Consider the following 16,537-nt stretch of genomic DNA (forward strand, 5'->3'; position numbering starts at 1 on the left):
CCCACTGCTCTCCTGGAATAAGAATAACCGTCTGACATTTTTCTTGTTATCCCATTATCTCTACAGGGCTTGAATGTCACACAGAATTGAGAGCAAAGAACAATAATTCCCAAACCTGCTCACCTCCTCTGTTGTAGGAAAGGTATAACTGAGCTCTTACTACGTATGGCGAATGTAGCTTTGAGAAGAGAATACATTTCTGAGGATGAAAATCTAAAAATTGATGGAACAGTCCATTTATAGAAAAGCCAGCTGCCTTTTAAATAAGTTATTACAGAGTGTTGCCAGGGTGAGCCCATGTTGACCTGAGAAGATTAGCACATCCATCAAAGGTTGGTGAAAAGATTTAGTATTGACATGTTTCTCCTGAAGAACACTTAGCTCCACGTTTCAGCCCCTGCCCTGAAACAAATGCATTACTTTCATCAGCCCCAGGTGCTTATTTTTCCAAGCTCTTATTGCATTCCTGGAGTTGCGATTTGTGCTTGGGTATTGCCGACAAAAATCAGAATTAACTTCCCCCGAGGTGACACATGACTAAAATTTCAAATCCTTAGTAGCTCTCGTTTTGTTTTGTTTCTGTGAAACTCCTACACTGAAATAGAAAATAAGTATGGCTCAGGCACAAATACAAACCAAGGCCTGTAATTGCAGCAGCTTCTTAGCCATTTGAGAGTGAAACGTTCTCTTTAGAAAGGACTCTCCTACCTTTCCCCAGAGAAACCACCATGCTGGGCCGAGCCCTGCTGGCTTTGTTAGCACAGGTGCAGGCAAAGTTCCTCACTCATGTGGGTGTTCATGATGCCCCCGCGGGAGGCCCTTGTGAAGACCACATTTGAGTTAGTGCCTGTGAAATACAGTGCTGGCCACATGGTAAAGACTCAGAAAATGCCGACATGTATTTCCTGCCTTTAAAAATTGCCAGAGTGCCAGTGGAAGTCCTGGGTATGAGACTTCTTCCAAATGCAGAGAGATGTTTCCCAGTCAGCTATTCAAATGGATACTCTGGCTTTTTGACATCTGGGAGGGACCCATGATTTGTTCATGGATTTATTCAGCAAATTTTTGAGCCCTTTCCGTTCCAGTTACCTAAGCCATAGTCTCTTCCCTCAGGGAACTTGCCTTCTAGGAGCACAGGCAGACAGGTGTGCAATGATGGTAATCGCAGCCTGTGTGCTGCTGGAGGCATGCATGAGCGTGAAAGTGAGGGAAGGGCGGGGCTTCTCAGCCTCCGCACTGTTGCCATTTGAGGCTGGATCATTCTTTGTTCTAAAAAAAAAAAAAAAAAACATACTATGGGTGCATGTATATATACAAAAATCAAGAAGCTTGCATGCACATGATTCATACCACTTTCAGGAATAGTGGTTCTGAGCCTGGAAAGGATCCCACTGTGATGGAGGCCCCAAGATTCATCAACTTTTCTGATATAAAATAGTTTAACTTCATTCATAGGATTAACTATTACATGAAATGTTTATCAAACACTTCTGTAGGGCTTACTGTAAGCACACACTTTTCTAATGGCTTTACAAATAACTAATTTCTTTAGCAATCAACTTGTGTGACTAAACCTGTAAGGAGCTCTTTTAGCTATACAACCTGTTTTCTGAAACCGTGAGGTCAGCTATGTTGCTGAATACAGACATTGTTTGTACTTTTGAAAAGTCAACAGCATATTCTAGAACTTGTCCTAATGGGCTGGGTTAGCAGCCTGTCCTCAAAGACAGTTGTGCAGTAAAATGGAAGGATATTCTAAGTAGGATAAGTAAAAACCATAAATATCCTCAATTCCATTGAGGTCAGGTTTTGTCATCAAATCCTTACTGTCAAGTCAGGTTTTGCTGCCAAACAAATTATTTAAGACATACACACACCTTCCAGTTTCTAGAGCTTTGGGGATTTCAGAAAAGTGGTGAAGGAATACAATTCCTGTTTTGCAGATGAGGAAACAACACAGAGGAATTAACTGACTTAACTGAGTGCACTTTCAGTGGTGGACATGGGTGTGAGACCTAGATATTCTGACTCTTAAACTCCCCGCTTTGGGTTGCTTCACCCCGCTGAAGCCAGCTTCTACAACCATATTCATGATATGTGTAAAGCACACCAAAGAATCTGGAGCTGATTACAGCCCTCAGCAAGATTCCAGTATATTCTATGCTAGAGCAGGGGGTTGGGTAATAGTCCTCGCTCTGCTTCAGAATGCGCCACCCTGGGTAGGGCAATCGCACTCTTTGAACTGTAGAACTGAGGCTCTGGCAGTTAGAAGAAAAGAGAACATACCTGAGATATCGAAGGTAGAGATGTCCTGTAGCTCGGTGATTTGGACAGGTGAGGAGAAGGGTAGGATGGCTCAAGTTTCTGTTTTGGATGGTGGTTCTAGTCACCGAGGTAAAGAAAACAAGGAGAAACAAGTTTGGGACGAGGGATGACTAATTCCATATGGGACAGGGTTTCAAGAGCTCACAGGGCATTCTGCCAGTCACTAGATATTTGGCTTTGGAATTCAGTGGAGAGGGTCTACATCAAAAATACAGACTTTTCAGGGATCCCTGGGTGGTGCAGCAGTTTGGCACCTGCCTTTGGCCCAGAGCATGATCCTGGAGTCCCAGGATCGAGTCCCATGTCGGGCTTCTTGCATGGAGCCTGCTTCTCCCTCTGCCTGTGTCTGCCTCTCTCTCTGTGTCACTCATGAATAAATGAATAAAATCTTAAAAAAAAAATACAGACTTTTCGAGTCCTCTGCCTCAGGAATATGGAAAAGGGGACCATATATATAGGCCAGTGACAGTGGGGTCCAGAAGACCATATATAGACCATATATATAGGCCAGTGACAGTGGGGTCCAGAAGAACAATGACTTGAAAACATAAGAGTCTGTGAAGGGAACTGAGAAGAAATGGCAAAGAAAGGACAGCTGGGAGCTAGGGGTATCTCAAAAGGGAACATTATAAGGGGACAACCAGACAATATGGCTTTTATTGTGATGCATTGGGAAGTTGACCACCAATGAAATATTTTTCAAAGATATAGATAGGTAAGTAGATAGATAGATAGATAGATAGATAGATAGATAGATAGATAGATGATAGAAAGAGAAATCTCAAATATATTGCAAATACCTCCATGTACACATATAGAATCTAAGACTACATCTAAGAACAAATTTACAGGAAGTTCAAGGAGTAGACTCACATGTTAAGACACTATGAAGATACAATCCTCCAAATCCAGAATGTAGGAAATTTGATAGGACGGAAAACCCATTCTCTTCAACAATGGGGCTTTTAAAAAATCTATGTTGCAGAAAGGGGTGGTGGCAAGTGGCAGAGACTTTTAATGATGTGTGCATTTTGTAGGGATCCTAATTTGAACAAAGTAATAAAATTTGGGAGGAAATTTGAATCTGGACTGTTAGAGGATACTAAATTATTTTGTTAGGTGTAATACTTATTTTGTGGTTACTTTCTTTTTAAGATTTTATTTATTTATTCATGAGAGACACAGAAGGCAGAGAGATAGACAGAGGGAGAAGCAGGCTCCTTGCAGGGAGCCCGATACAGGACTCGATCCCCAGACCAGGATCACACCCTGAGCCAAAGCCAGACACCCAACCACTGAGCCACCCAGGCATCCCATGGTTATGGTTTGTTTTGTTTTGTTTGTTTAAAGTTCTTACCTGTTAAAGATATTATACTCTTTATGGCTGGATTCATAGAATGCCTGGGATTGCCTTTTTTTTTTTAAGTTTTATTCAAGTAATCTCTATACCCAATGTGGGTCTCGAACTCATGACCCCAAGGTCAAGAGGCGCACACTCCTCCAACTGAGTCGGCCTGGCATCCCTGCCTAGGATTTCCTTTAAAGTATTGTGGTGGGGTGCATGAGTGGCTCAGTCAGTTAGGTGTCCGACTCTTGATTTCGACTCAGGTCATGATCTCAGGTTGTGAGATCGAGTCCTCTGTTAGGCTTCACACTGGGCATGGAGCCTGTTTAAGATTCTCTCTCTCCCTCTGCCCCTCCCTCCCTCTCTAATAAAAATAAAAATAAAGTATTCCAGTGGCAGAGCATGCGAGAGGTGACCAGTGAAACAAGATAAGCAAAATGTTGAGAACTGTTGAAGCTGGGAGATGGACACTTGGAGATTGGCCTGTGCTTGAAAATGCCATAATAAGTTTTTAGAAAATGAAAGGCAATTTGAGAGAAAGAGATGAATAGCATTGTCACAGAAAGATCTGGTAAACTGAGAACAGAAAAGTGGACTTTGGCCTGACCATTTAGAAACCATTGTACTCTTAAGGACCTTAAAGCAATTTCAGTGGGTAGGTGGGGAAGAAAACCCAATTGTCCATCAAAAGCTAATACACTGGAGTGGGGGCAGGGGGAGGATCAGGGCCTGTCTAAGGGACACAGGAACCCATCAGAAAGAGCCCCCAGTGGGCAAACTGGAACAATTTGAGCAACAAATAGATGACGTGGTATTGGGTTGTGACCCCAAGTAGAAAAGAAATACGCAAATGATTGAATAATAAATGAGAAGAAAGAAGTCTTCACAGAAGAATTTCAAGTATCTGTAGATACTGTCCCTTTTAGGAGGTAGACCTTACTCTCCCTCCTCTCCTGAGTCCAGACTAACCTGGTGACTGGCTTCTAAACTGAAAGGGAGAAAATTAAAACCTTCAGTAGACAAACGTGGCAGCCACCACATTCTCCTAGTGCTCAAGGTTAACATCCTGAGTAATAATTCTGGGGACACCTTGTGCTACCTGATGTGATTTGATGTGACAAGAAGGGCACTTCTCCTCTAGTAAGGTAAGTCTGAAAACCCCGTAAGCCCAGTCTCATCCTGAGAAACACATCAGATAAGCCCAAAAGGAGGGACCTTCTACAAAATGCCTAACTAGCTCTCCTCAAAAACACAAAGTTATGAAAAATAAGCAAGGACAGAAACTGTCACAAAGGAGACTGAGGAGACATCACAACTAATTGCCATGTGGGATCCTGGTACAGAAAAAGGATATTAATGGGAAAACTGGTGAAATCCATATAAGGTCTGTCGTTTTATTTAATAGGAACGTGCCAGTGTTAATTTCTAGTTTTGACAAATGTACCATAGTTGTGTGAAATGTTAATTTGGAAAACGGGGCAATGAAGTATAGGAACTCTGTATGATCTTTACAACTTTTCTATAAATCTAAAATAATTCCCAAAAAAACATTAATATATGTGCTGCCGAAGCGAGCACTTGCTGCCGAAGCGAGCACCCAAAAAACATTAAAAGAAAAAATACAAATGCCATGTTGATTTTTGGTAACTGTATTTACTCTTGTGCCACCTTTCAAAGAGGAAGATATATTTTTATTTTTCTAAAGGAAGAATTTATAAAGCCTTTTTTTCTTCCTCTGAGTGCTGTGGAATCTGACATCTTGAACACTAGAATGACAAGACCAGAGGGAGAGCAAAGTAAGGATCGGACCTTTGTTAGGTACTCAACATGTATAGTGCTGGACAGTTTTCACAAATTACCTGCCTTGTTTCTTCTAACAACCTGATGTAGTATGATCCCCGGTTTTCTGATGAGCAAATAGATTCAAAGTAAAAAAAAAAGAACATGCCTAATGACTAGAAGTTGGGTAGAAATGGGGAGTGCCTGCTAATGGATACAGGGTTTCCTTTCAAGGTGATGAAAATCTAGTTCTGGAACTGGATAGAGGTGGTGGTGGGGACAGCACCATGAGTGTACCACAGAACTGTTCACTTCAAAATGGCTGTTCTCATGTTATATGAATTTAAGCTCCATGAAAGAAAATATAATAACAAAGAAGAAAGAGTAATCTAGGGATGGGAGAAAAACCCAAAGAGTGATGTGCAGAAATCATCTGGTGTGTAGCATTTCTCTATTTTTATTGATTGATTGATTGATTGATTGATTGAGTACTGGAGCCCAACCCAGGGCTTGAACTCACAACCCTGATTTGAAGACCTGAGCTGACATCAAGGGTTGGCCGCTTAACCACCTGAGCCACCCAGGCATGTCTCAGTTTTTATATTTTGACCAAGGAACCGTTGTTCCACAAAATGGGCATTAGTAGGTGACATGAATACTCTATAAGACACAGTTTGAGAAACACTTCATTGATTGAGGCCTCATTTTAACAAAAAGAATGATGTACTTGGCCACAAGCCACCCATGTGGCTTCAGGAAATTGAAAGAAGAGGATCAGAGCCCAGTTTGAGGAGGAGCTTTATTTGGGTTCAGTCTGTAACTACAATGGATAGATTTGGCAATATGGAAATGGCATGGACACACACTCCAGGTAGAGAGACCAGCAAGAGGCTAAAAAGATGACTATGTGTTGGAAACAATGTAAACCCACCTGCTAAACTCTAAGACTCTCAGACCCCGCTGCCCATTGGAATCACTTGGATCCCACTCCAGCCAATTATATCAGAACTTCTGGCACTGTTTTTTTTTGTTTTTTGTTTTTTGTTTTTTTAAAGCTCTCCAGATGAACCTGATGTAGCCCACTAGTCTGGATGAGCTTTCTCAAATATGGTGTAGGGACCTACTGATGTTCAGTTGGAAGTATGGCGGTATTCATTAGTTCTCAAACTTAAGTGTGTTTAAGAATCATCTGGGGAGCTGTCTATGACACAGATTCCCGGGCCCCACTGGGGTGAGGCCCATGAACTGCATTTCTATCGAGCTCTCAGAGATGTTGATGCTGCTGGTCCATGGACTCCATACTGAGTAGCACTGATAGAAGCAACATGACACAACAATACAGGAACAGTGGATACAAAAGTGGATGAAAGGGTTTGAGTGGGAGACCATGTGGCAGTGTTAGGGCAGCCTTGTCAGGATTCACAAATAATCCCGCAGCTCTCCCTCCTCCTCAGCCTGTGCCGGGGAGAGGGTCATGAAGCCCCGGGCTAGAGTAATGGGTACATGCAAGGGAGTGATGACCCAGAAGTATGGGAAAGGGCCAGTTCCCCAAGGCTCTTCCTGCTAGGCTCTGGACTCTCTAAGCAAGTGCAAAGTCTTTACAAAGGCCTGGACTGAACAAAGCATTTCTCCAGAAGGTGTTTGCAGTATCCGCTCGCAATTACAGTAATGAGAATTAATGGGGCTCGACTAGAAGAGTGGCAGTGGAACTGGAGACAAGATGGATGTGAGGGATGGGGCAGAGATGACAACTCTGCTCAAGCAGCTCTCCTTCCACTCCTGCAACCAATCCATCACACATCCGCCTGGCGCTACCTCCTCTCCCTTTCCCACCGCTGCCTCCAGGGCCGAAGGACCGCCCTCTCTGCTCTGGAGTCCATCAGTGGCTGCCTAAGCACCTTTGCCCTCCTGCCATCGTTTCTCAGCGCAGCCCCTACAGAGATGCTTCTAAAAAAAGAAGCCAGACTACATCTCCACTCTGCTCCCAACTCCTTTACAATAGCTCAACTTCTTACAGTGGCCTTTAAGGCATAGCAAGATCTGGTCCCCTATTCGCTTTGTGACATCGGTTCTGTCTTCTTGCCCCTCTCTGCTCCAGCCCCACTAAGGTCCTCTTTCTAGAATCTTGCTACTCAAAGTGTGCTTCCTGGACCAGCAGCATCAGCACCTACTGGGAATTCGTTAGAAATGCCACGTCTCCAGTTCCACCCTAGACCTACTGAACCAGAATCTGCATTTTAACAAGACATACACACACACACACACACACCGCCAGGGTATCCCTCCACACGTCACTGGGAAGCAGTGATCCAGAACAGCCTGGCACACTCCTGCCCCTAAGATTCTCTATTCATTTCTCTGCCCGGACAGCTTACCCTCCAAGTACCCACATAAATCACTCCCTCCCTCCTTTATCCATATGTCACCTTCTCAATGTCCTGTTGAAAGTTGCAGCCCCTCCACCAGGAGGGCACTCCTTAACCCCTCTGTAGCCTTTATCTCCTCCATGGCACTCAGGACCACCTGAAAATGGTGACCTCTGGGGAGTGGAATGATGGGGTACAAGACTACTGCTTTTCTGAATTAAGTGTGGTGGGATTATTTGACTTCTAAATTAGGTGCATGTAGCCCTTTCGTTCACTTGTTTGTGGAGATTTAAAAATGGCAGAGTCTGGTTCCACATGCAAGGAGTTTGAGAGTCACCACTCTATCCTAATAACAAGTAAAAGCTGAACAGACCGGAAAATCAACAACTCTTCTAGGATCCGTAAGAGAGGGGAAGACAGAGCAAACTGCTGTGCCCAAAGTTGGAGAAAGAGGCAAATACAAGTTGTGGCTTACCACAGCAGACTCACAGGCGGAAGGAAGGCCTGGGAACCAGTGTTGGGGGTGGGAAAACAAATTGCTGGAGGCCTGGCGTGAACAGCTCCAGGGGGCTTCCTGACATAGGGCGGCCGCTACAATATTGTAAGCTTCATCTCCCAGAGCTTGACCAGATTCCAGCAGTAAATATTGGAGGAAAATCCCCTCAGGTTTCTGGCAGGGGGAAGTGGAAGAGGAACCATTTTGAAATAACCCAGAGAACTGTGTTTTTCTTAACAGGGCCTGCCCTCAGGGGAAGCTAATTAACCAGAGCCTAGCCTTCTAGGGAACTCTCAGAGCCTAGCTGACCTGGGGATGGGAAATAATCCAATTCCAGCCATCCTGTCCCACCTAAGAGAGGGAGAGCAATAACTGAGACACACTTGTTAAGTGTACAGTCCAGAGGCCCAGGCTCACTAACAGGGACCTAAACACCAGATTATAGCGTGCTTCCCCTCCCCGCTCTCTTCACTACCACATCCCTAAAGGCCTATTTACAGCAGTTCCTTTTACCTGGAACATCGTGTTCAGCTAGCAAGAAAAACTTAAAAGGCATAGTAAAGGACGAAAAACACAATTTGAAAAGACAGAGCAGCCATCAAAACCAGACATAGCAGGAATGTCAGAATGATCAGACCAGGAACCTCAAACAGCTATGATTCATAGGCTAAGAGCTCTCGTGGATAAAGTAGACAGCATGCAGGAGCAGATGGGCAACGGCAGCAGAAAGGTGGAAATCCTAAAAAAAAACAAAAAAAATGCTGGAGCTCACAAACACTGTAACAAATGAAGAATGCCTTTAATGGGCTTATTAGCAGACTAGACTCAGCTGAGGAAAAACATCTCTGAGCTAGAGGATGGATCAATAGACTCCTTAAACATCAAAAAGCAGAGAACAAAGGGGGGTGGGGTGGGGGAGAAACTAGAACATAATATCCAAGGACGGTGGAACAGCTACAGAAGGTGTGAGATACACATGATGTGAATACCAGAAGGAGAAGAAAGGATCAGAAGAAACGCTTGAAACAATAATGACAGCATTTCCCCCAAATTAATGTCAGACACCAAACCTCAGACCCAGAAGGCTCAGAGAACACCAAGCAGTATAAATGCCAAAAGCAAACCAAAATCACACCTTGGCACATCATTTTCAAATTACAGAAAATCAAAGATAAAGAAAAAAAACTCCAGAAAGAAGCAGAGGCATAAAACACCTTCCCTAGAGAGGAACCAAGGTAAGAGTTACATCCAACTTCTCGGAAAGGGTGCCAGCAAGAAGAGAGTAGACTGAAATATTTAAAGTGTTGAGAGAAAAATCCCACCAATTGAGAATTCTGTACCTGGTGAAATTATCCTTCAGACCTGGAGGAGAAATAAAGCCTTCCCCAGCAAACAAAAATTGAGGAAATTTGTTGCCTCGCATGAAATGCTAACAAATGTTCAGAAGGAAGGAACATGATACAGGTCAGAAACTAGGAATCACACAGGGAAAGGAAGAACATGAAAGAAGGAACCAGTCAAGGTAACATAAAAGCATTTTTTGTATTTTTTTTTCATTTCAAAGTTCAGTTATTATTTTTTAAGTAATCTCTACTCCCAGTGTGGGGATCAAACTCACAACCCCCAAATCAGGAACCACATGCTCTATCAGCTGAACCAGCCAAGCACCCCAAACTACCTTTCTACCTATTTATTTTTTTAAGTAAAGGTACATTACTTAGTCTTTTTTTTTAAAAAAAAGATGTTATTTATTAACGAGAGAGGCAGAGACACAAGCAGAGGGAGAAGCACCTGCGGGGAGCTGATGCAGGACTCGATCCCAGGACTCTGGGATCAGGACCTGAGCCGAAGGCAGACGCTCAACCACTGAGCCACCCAAGTGCCCAAGGTATGTTATTTTAATACAATTTCATTGTTCAAGATAGTGTGGATATGTGAAGTGGTTCATTTCCTTCTTTTTTTTTTTTTTTTGGTTCATTTCCTTCCTGAACAAAGCACTAACAGTTTCTATCTTACATGATTTTGTCAAATTCAAACATGACTGGCAATTTGTTTGTAGTTGTTTTTAAACATTTTCTTTGCATATCTTTATAATATTGTTGTATTCTGGAACTTTTTTTTTTTTTTTTAACACTCAAGTAGTTTGGAAACATTTCCTTTATGCTATTCCCCTGGGCACAGCCTTTCAGACCATTTATCCCACCTCAATTGAAAATCTCTGTTCCCTCAGCTGGTGGTAGGGCTGCTTGATGGAGGTGATCATGGGAAAATGAAGAGCGAGCAAGCTTTGCCAACTACTTCTAGTTCTCTTAATTAGTATGCTGCGATCCACCCCAGTCTCTGCAAGGTCAGACATGCAAGACAAGTCCTTGGCCAAAAAGCAGAATTCTAACTAGTGTAAAAATAGGTTTTGAGTAAAATAGAATCTCTATAGGAAAGAGAATCAGGCTATGCTTTACATTCCCACTCTTGCTTTAAAATATTTGTAATTTATTGGTCCAAGAGGGACTTATAAAGTTGGTCTGCCCCAAGGAAAATTTCAGAATGTCTGAGTATATTAATTTTGCCAAGTTAGAAGTCAGGTTCTTTGGGAAATGCTGCAGTCCATCCCACCAAAATGGATGTGGGTAAATGATACAATTGGTGTGCTAACAAGTCACATGTGAGACGGGGGGCCAAGAAACAATTCTGAAATGTGATCATTTGAAAACAAAACCCATCATTTAACAGTATATCTTTTATTTTATTTATTTTTATTTTTTAACAGTATATCTTTTAATTTTATTTCCAGTAAGGTTAACATACAGTATTATATTAGTTTCAGGTATATAATATAGTGATTCAAGTGTGTGTGTGTGTGTGTGTGTGTTAAAAAATTAACCTATCCAGCTACCACTTTTGGAATCTAAATTCCAACACGGGTCTCACTTTTTGTAAATTAAAAAAACATTTGTTGAGGGGCGCCTGGGTGGCCCAGTGGTTAAGCATCTGCCTTTGGCTCAGGTCATAATCCTGGGGTCCTGGGATCGAATCCCACATCAGGCTCTGCATGGGGAGACTGCTTCTCCCTCTGCCTATGTCTCTCCCTCTCTGTGTCTCTCATGAATAAATAAAATTTAAAAAAAAAGATTGGTTGAGATATAATTGACATATAACATTGTATTAGTCTTAGGTGTACAGCATAATAATTTGATGTATATCTATGTAGCAAAATGACCACCACAGTAAGTCTACTTTAACATCCATCATCACACATAGTTATAATTTTTTCTTATGATGAGAACTTTTGATTTACTCTCTTGGCTGGATTATATGGTAGTTCTATTTTTAATTTTTTGAGGTTTTCCATAGTGGATGTGCCAATTTACATTCCCACCCCAACAGTATGCTAGGGTTCCCTTTTCTCCACATCCTCTCCGACACTTGCCATTTATTTTTTTGATACTAGCCTTTCTAAAAGATATGACATGATATCTCATTGTGGCTTTGATTTGTATTTCCCTGATGATGAATGATGTTGAGCACTTTTTCCTGTACCTGTTGGCCACTTGTATGCCTGCCTTGGAAAAATGTCTATTCAGATCTTCTGACCATTTTTTTAAAGATTTTATTTATTCATGAGAGACACAGAGAGAGAGAGAGAAACACAGACACAGGCAGAGGGAGAAGCAGGCTCCATGCAGGGAGCCCGACGTGGGACTTGATCCTGCGTCTCCAGGATCACACCCTGGGCTGAAGGCGGCGCTAAACTGCTGAGCCACCTGGGCTGCCCTCTTCTGACCATTTTTAATCAGATTGGGTTTTTTCCTCTTGAACTGTATGAATTCCTTATATATTTTGGATATTAACCTTTTTTATATTTATTTACTTGAGAGAGAGCACAGGCAGGCGGAGCAGCAGGGAGAAAGAGAAGTAGGCTCCCCACTGAGCAGGGAGGCTGATGTGGACTCCATCTCAGGACTCTAAGATCATAACCAGAGCCAAAGGCAGATGCTTAACCAACTCAGCCACCCAGGTGCCTGGATATTAACGCTTTATCAGATATATGAGTTGTAAATATTTTCTCTTATCCCATAGGTGTCTTTTCATTTTATTGATGGTTTCCTTTGCTGTAAGAAGCTTTTTAGTTTATATATTTGTTGATTTTTACTTGTTACCTTTGCTTTTGGTGTCAAATCCAAAAAAATCATTGCCAACACTGATATCAAGGTAATTACCCTTTACTCCTTACTCCTTCTAGTTTTGTGGTTTTAAGTCTTATATCTAAGTCTTTAATACGTTTTTCAGTTGATTATTTAACGTTTTTATTTTCTACTTTTATTTCTTTCTTATTCTTTAAAAGATAACAGTTTGCTCAAAATAATAATGGCAGCAATATATTCAATTACGTATACCTGTGTATATATCTTATGGGTGTATATGCCTATGTGTGCTTTTATGTAAGTGAAATGAGCAACAGTAATAATAGAAGAGATGAAAGGGAGGAATTAGGATTATTTTGTTATTTTAAGGCAGTCACACAACATGCGAAGTGGTATAGTGTTATTTGAAAGTGGACTTGGATTTGTGGTAAATGTGTAATTTCAAACTCTAGGACAACCACTAAAAAACTAAGAAAAAAGTATAACGGATATATTTTTTAAAGATTTTATTTATTTATTCACAAGAGACACAGAGAGAGGGGCAGAGCCACAGGCAGAGGGAGGAGAAGCAGGCTCCATGCAGGGACCCTGATGTGGGACTCGATCCCAGGACTCCAGGATCATGCCCTGAGCCGAAGGCAGACACTTAACTGCTGAGCCACCCAGGTGTCCCTATAACTGATATTTTAAGAAAGGAGGAAATAGACTCATATAAAATGCTTAGTTAAAACTACAAAAGGCAGAGAGTGAGTAGATTAAAATGAGAACAAAGGAAAAATGAAGCACAAGTTACTAATATCAGAAATGATATTCGCTACAGATCCCATGGAAATTAAAAGGATGATAATACTCTGAACGTTTCTATGCCCACAACTTTGATGACCTAGATGCAATGGATCAATTCCTTAAAAGACACAATCTTCCAAAACTCACACAAGAAGAAATAGATTGTCTGAATAGGCCTGTATCTATTCAAGAAATTGAATCAGTAATTATAATCTTCCAAAACAGAAAGCACCAGGCCCACCCAGATGGGTTCACTGGTGTATTCTACCAAACATTTAAGGAAGAAATTATACCAAGTCTTTACAATCTCTTTCAAAGTATGGAAGCAGTGGGAATATTTTCTAAGTCATCCTATGGGGCCAGCATTGCTCTAATACCAAACCAGATAAAGGCAGGACAAGAAAACTACAGACCAATATCTCTCATGAACATAGATGCAAAAATCATCAACAAAGAAGATATACAGATGACACATAAGCATATGAAAAGGTGCACCATAGCATATGCCATCAGGGAAATGTAAATTAAAACAATAATGAGATACCACTACACATCTGTTAGAGAATGGCCAAAATCCAGAACACCAACAGCACCAAACATGGGCAAGGACGTGGAACAACAGGAACTGTCATACACTGCTGGTAGGAATGCAAGATGGTCCCCCCACTTTGAAACACAATTTGGCAGCTTCCCACTAAACTAAGTGTACTCTTACCATATAATCCAATAATCAGGCTTCTTTGTATTCACCCAAAGGAGCTGAAAACTTCTGTCCACACAAAAATCTGTACGTAATGTTTATAGCAGTTTTATTCACAATTGTCAAAAGTTGGAAGCAACCAAGGTGTCCTTCAGTAGATGAGTGGATAAATAAACTGTCATGTGTCCAGACTGAATATTATTCAGTGCTGAACAAAAGGTACTATCAAGCCATGAAAAGACACGGAGGAACCTTCAGTGCATACTACTAAGTGAAAGAAGCCAATCTGGAAAGGTACATACTGTGCGATCCCAACTATAGGACACTCTGGAAAAGGCAAAACTAGGGAGAATGTGGAAAGAGATCAGTGGTTGCTGGTTGGGGTTGGGGGAGGAGATGAATAGGCTGAGCAGAAAGGATTTTTAGGGCAGTGAAAATACTCTGTATGGCACTATAATGGTGGATACATATCACACATTTGTCCAAACACCTCAGATGTACACCGAGAGTGGACCCTACGATAAACTGTGGACTTTGGGTAATGGTGACAGGTCACTGTGGGTTCATCCTGTATCACATAGGTACCGCCATAGTGAGTGGTGTGGATAGGGGGGCAGGCTGTGCATGTGTGGTGGCAGAAAATGGGAAATCTCTGTAACTTTCTCTCAATTTTAACATAAACCTAAAACTGCTCTAAAAAACTAAAGTCTGGGGAAAAACACTGCTAGAGAATGGACCCAAAATTAAAGATCCCTGCTCCTAGCAGAAGCTGGAAAAGGGACAGTGCCACCACTATGGCGCTGCTCAGGCTAGCATGAGCTCAGGCATCGAGTGCCGTGGCAACGAGGAGGAAGAAACGTCCTGGAGACTCGATGGATGTCACTCTTGATATTTACAAAACTAAGAATAAAGAGCCGAGCCACATGAGGAATAACCTTATCCAATACGCTGTAGAAATAGAAGAAAGGAATGCACACCTTTGGCTGCGTGGCTGAAGGGGTATGTGCCTCATCGGTGCTGTGCACAGATGTTTCCAGTTCTTCCAGACAGCGTAGGACTGGCCTTGCGGAAGCCCAGGCCACATGACCAGTTTTAGCCAGCAAAGTGCAAGCAGAAGCCTTTAAGCCTCTGCACAAGTTCCCCTTCCTTTTCCCAGCCCAGCAACCTCAGCAGGTGGGGAATGCGAGGCCCTGGCTGGTAAGCCCCAGTCTGGCTGCACAATGAGGATGTGGTGGGGCAGCCTCCAGCTGGGCACATGGTAGTGTCGTGCCACAAGGGACACTTAATATGAACAAGAAATAAACCTTTGCTGTTTAAAGCCACTCACATTTTAGAGTCACTCCCACGGTCCAACCTAACTTACCCTGACTGGTGCGGCCCAGGACCACCACAGTGGAGATGCGGGATGCAGCTTAGCAAGCAGTCACCCTAGTGCCACCTCCTTGGTGTAGAAGCCGTAGCTCCGACATATGGGGTGCACGCTCTCGCCGAAGGGCTACAGGCAGCCCACAGGTAGGCTTTGGCCAAGGTAAAGATATGTTTAAAGATTTCTACCTGGGACATGGGCTGTGTGTGATTTCTTCCCCTCTTAGCTATGGCCCCCACTCCCCTCCACTCCCCCCTTACCTACAGCAGCCTCACTTGAGTCCTGTGCTTGCCTACGAGCCCCCAAAGGCATTTAGGTTTGCAACTCCTGGGGCTTCTTGCCTCAAAGCCATGGAGAGAGGGTAACATAGGTATTACCTTTCTCACTGAAGAGACAAGAAAACAGAGGCCCTCAGAGGTCAAGAGACCTCCACGGTGACACAGCAGGTCCATGGTAGAGCTGGGGCCCGAACCCGGGACTCCTGATGCCTGTGTGCGGGCAGGCTGCAGATGCCCTGCCCCAGGGACAGCTGCCTTCTGCTCAGGCGTCAGCCTAGGAGGTTCATCTATTGATTGCAAACTCTATTGTCTACTCAGCCCGCACACCGCCTGAGTTTATCACCCAGCAACTCCTCATTTGTTTTTTAACAGGAACATCACACCATCCTGAAATGGCTTGAACCAAACTGCAGTCTCAACAAACAGCTTGCCTTTTAAATCCATAAGCTGAACACCAAGCTCTTTGCATTCTTTCAGCCAAGCCATTGCAGCTCTTTTTCTCTTTAAGTCTGAACTGTTTCGTGATAAAGACAGCCAGGCACCGGAAATTAAAGCAACAGCTACGACGAAATAGCTCCAGGATATACTATTAAGTGCAAAATGCAAAGTGCAGAAGAGCATGTATGGAATGATCCCGTTCCATTTGTATAAATAGAAAACTACAAAATAAATACATATTTATGGGTATTATGTGTATTCATGTTTATATATGGAAAAATGTTTCTAAGGATATGCATGAAACATTATGGTCATGTCTGGAGAGCAGACGGGGTGGGGGCACGTCAGGAGTGGAAGGAGGTAGGCACTGCCAGCACCCCGAGCACTCAGGCCCTGCCAGCCTGACACTGCTCTCTGTGACCCAGCCTGAAGGCTCCCTCTGGCCCCAGAGCCTTCTCGGGCTGTGCTCTGGACAGGTGGAAGTGCTTGAGAATTAACAGCCCCTGAGAGCCACCC

Source organism: Canis lupus, chromosome X, assembly GCF_048164855.1.
Source record: "Canis lupus baileyi chromosome X, mCanLup2.hap1, whole genome shotgun sequence".
Classification (NCBI taxonomy): Eukaryota; Metazoa; Chordata; class Mammalia; order Carnivora; family Canidae; genus Canis; species Canis lupus.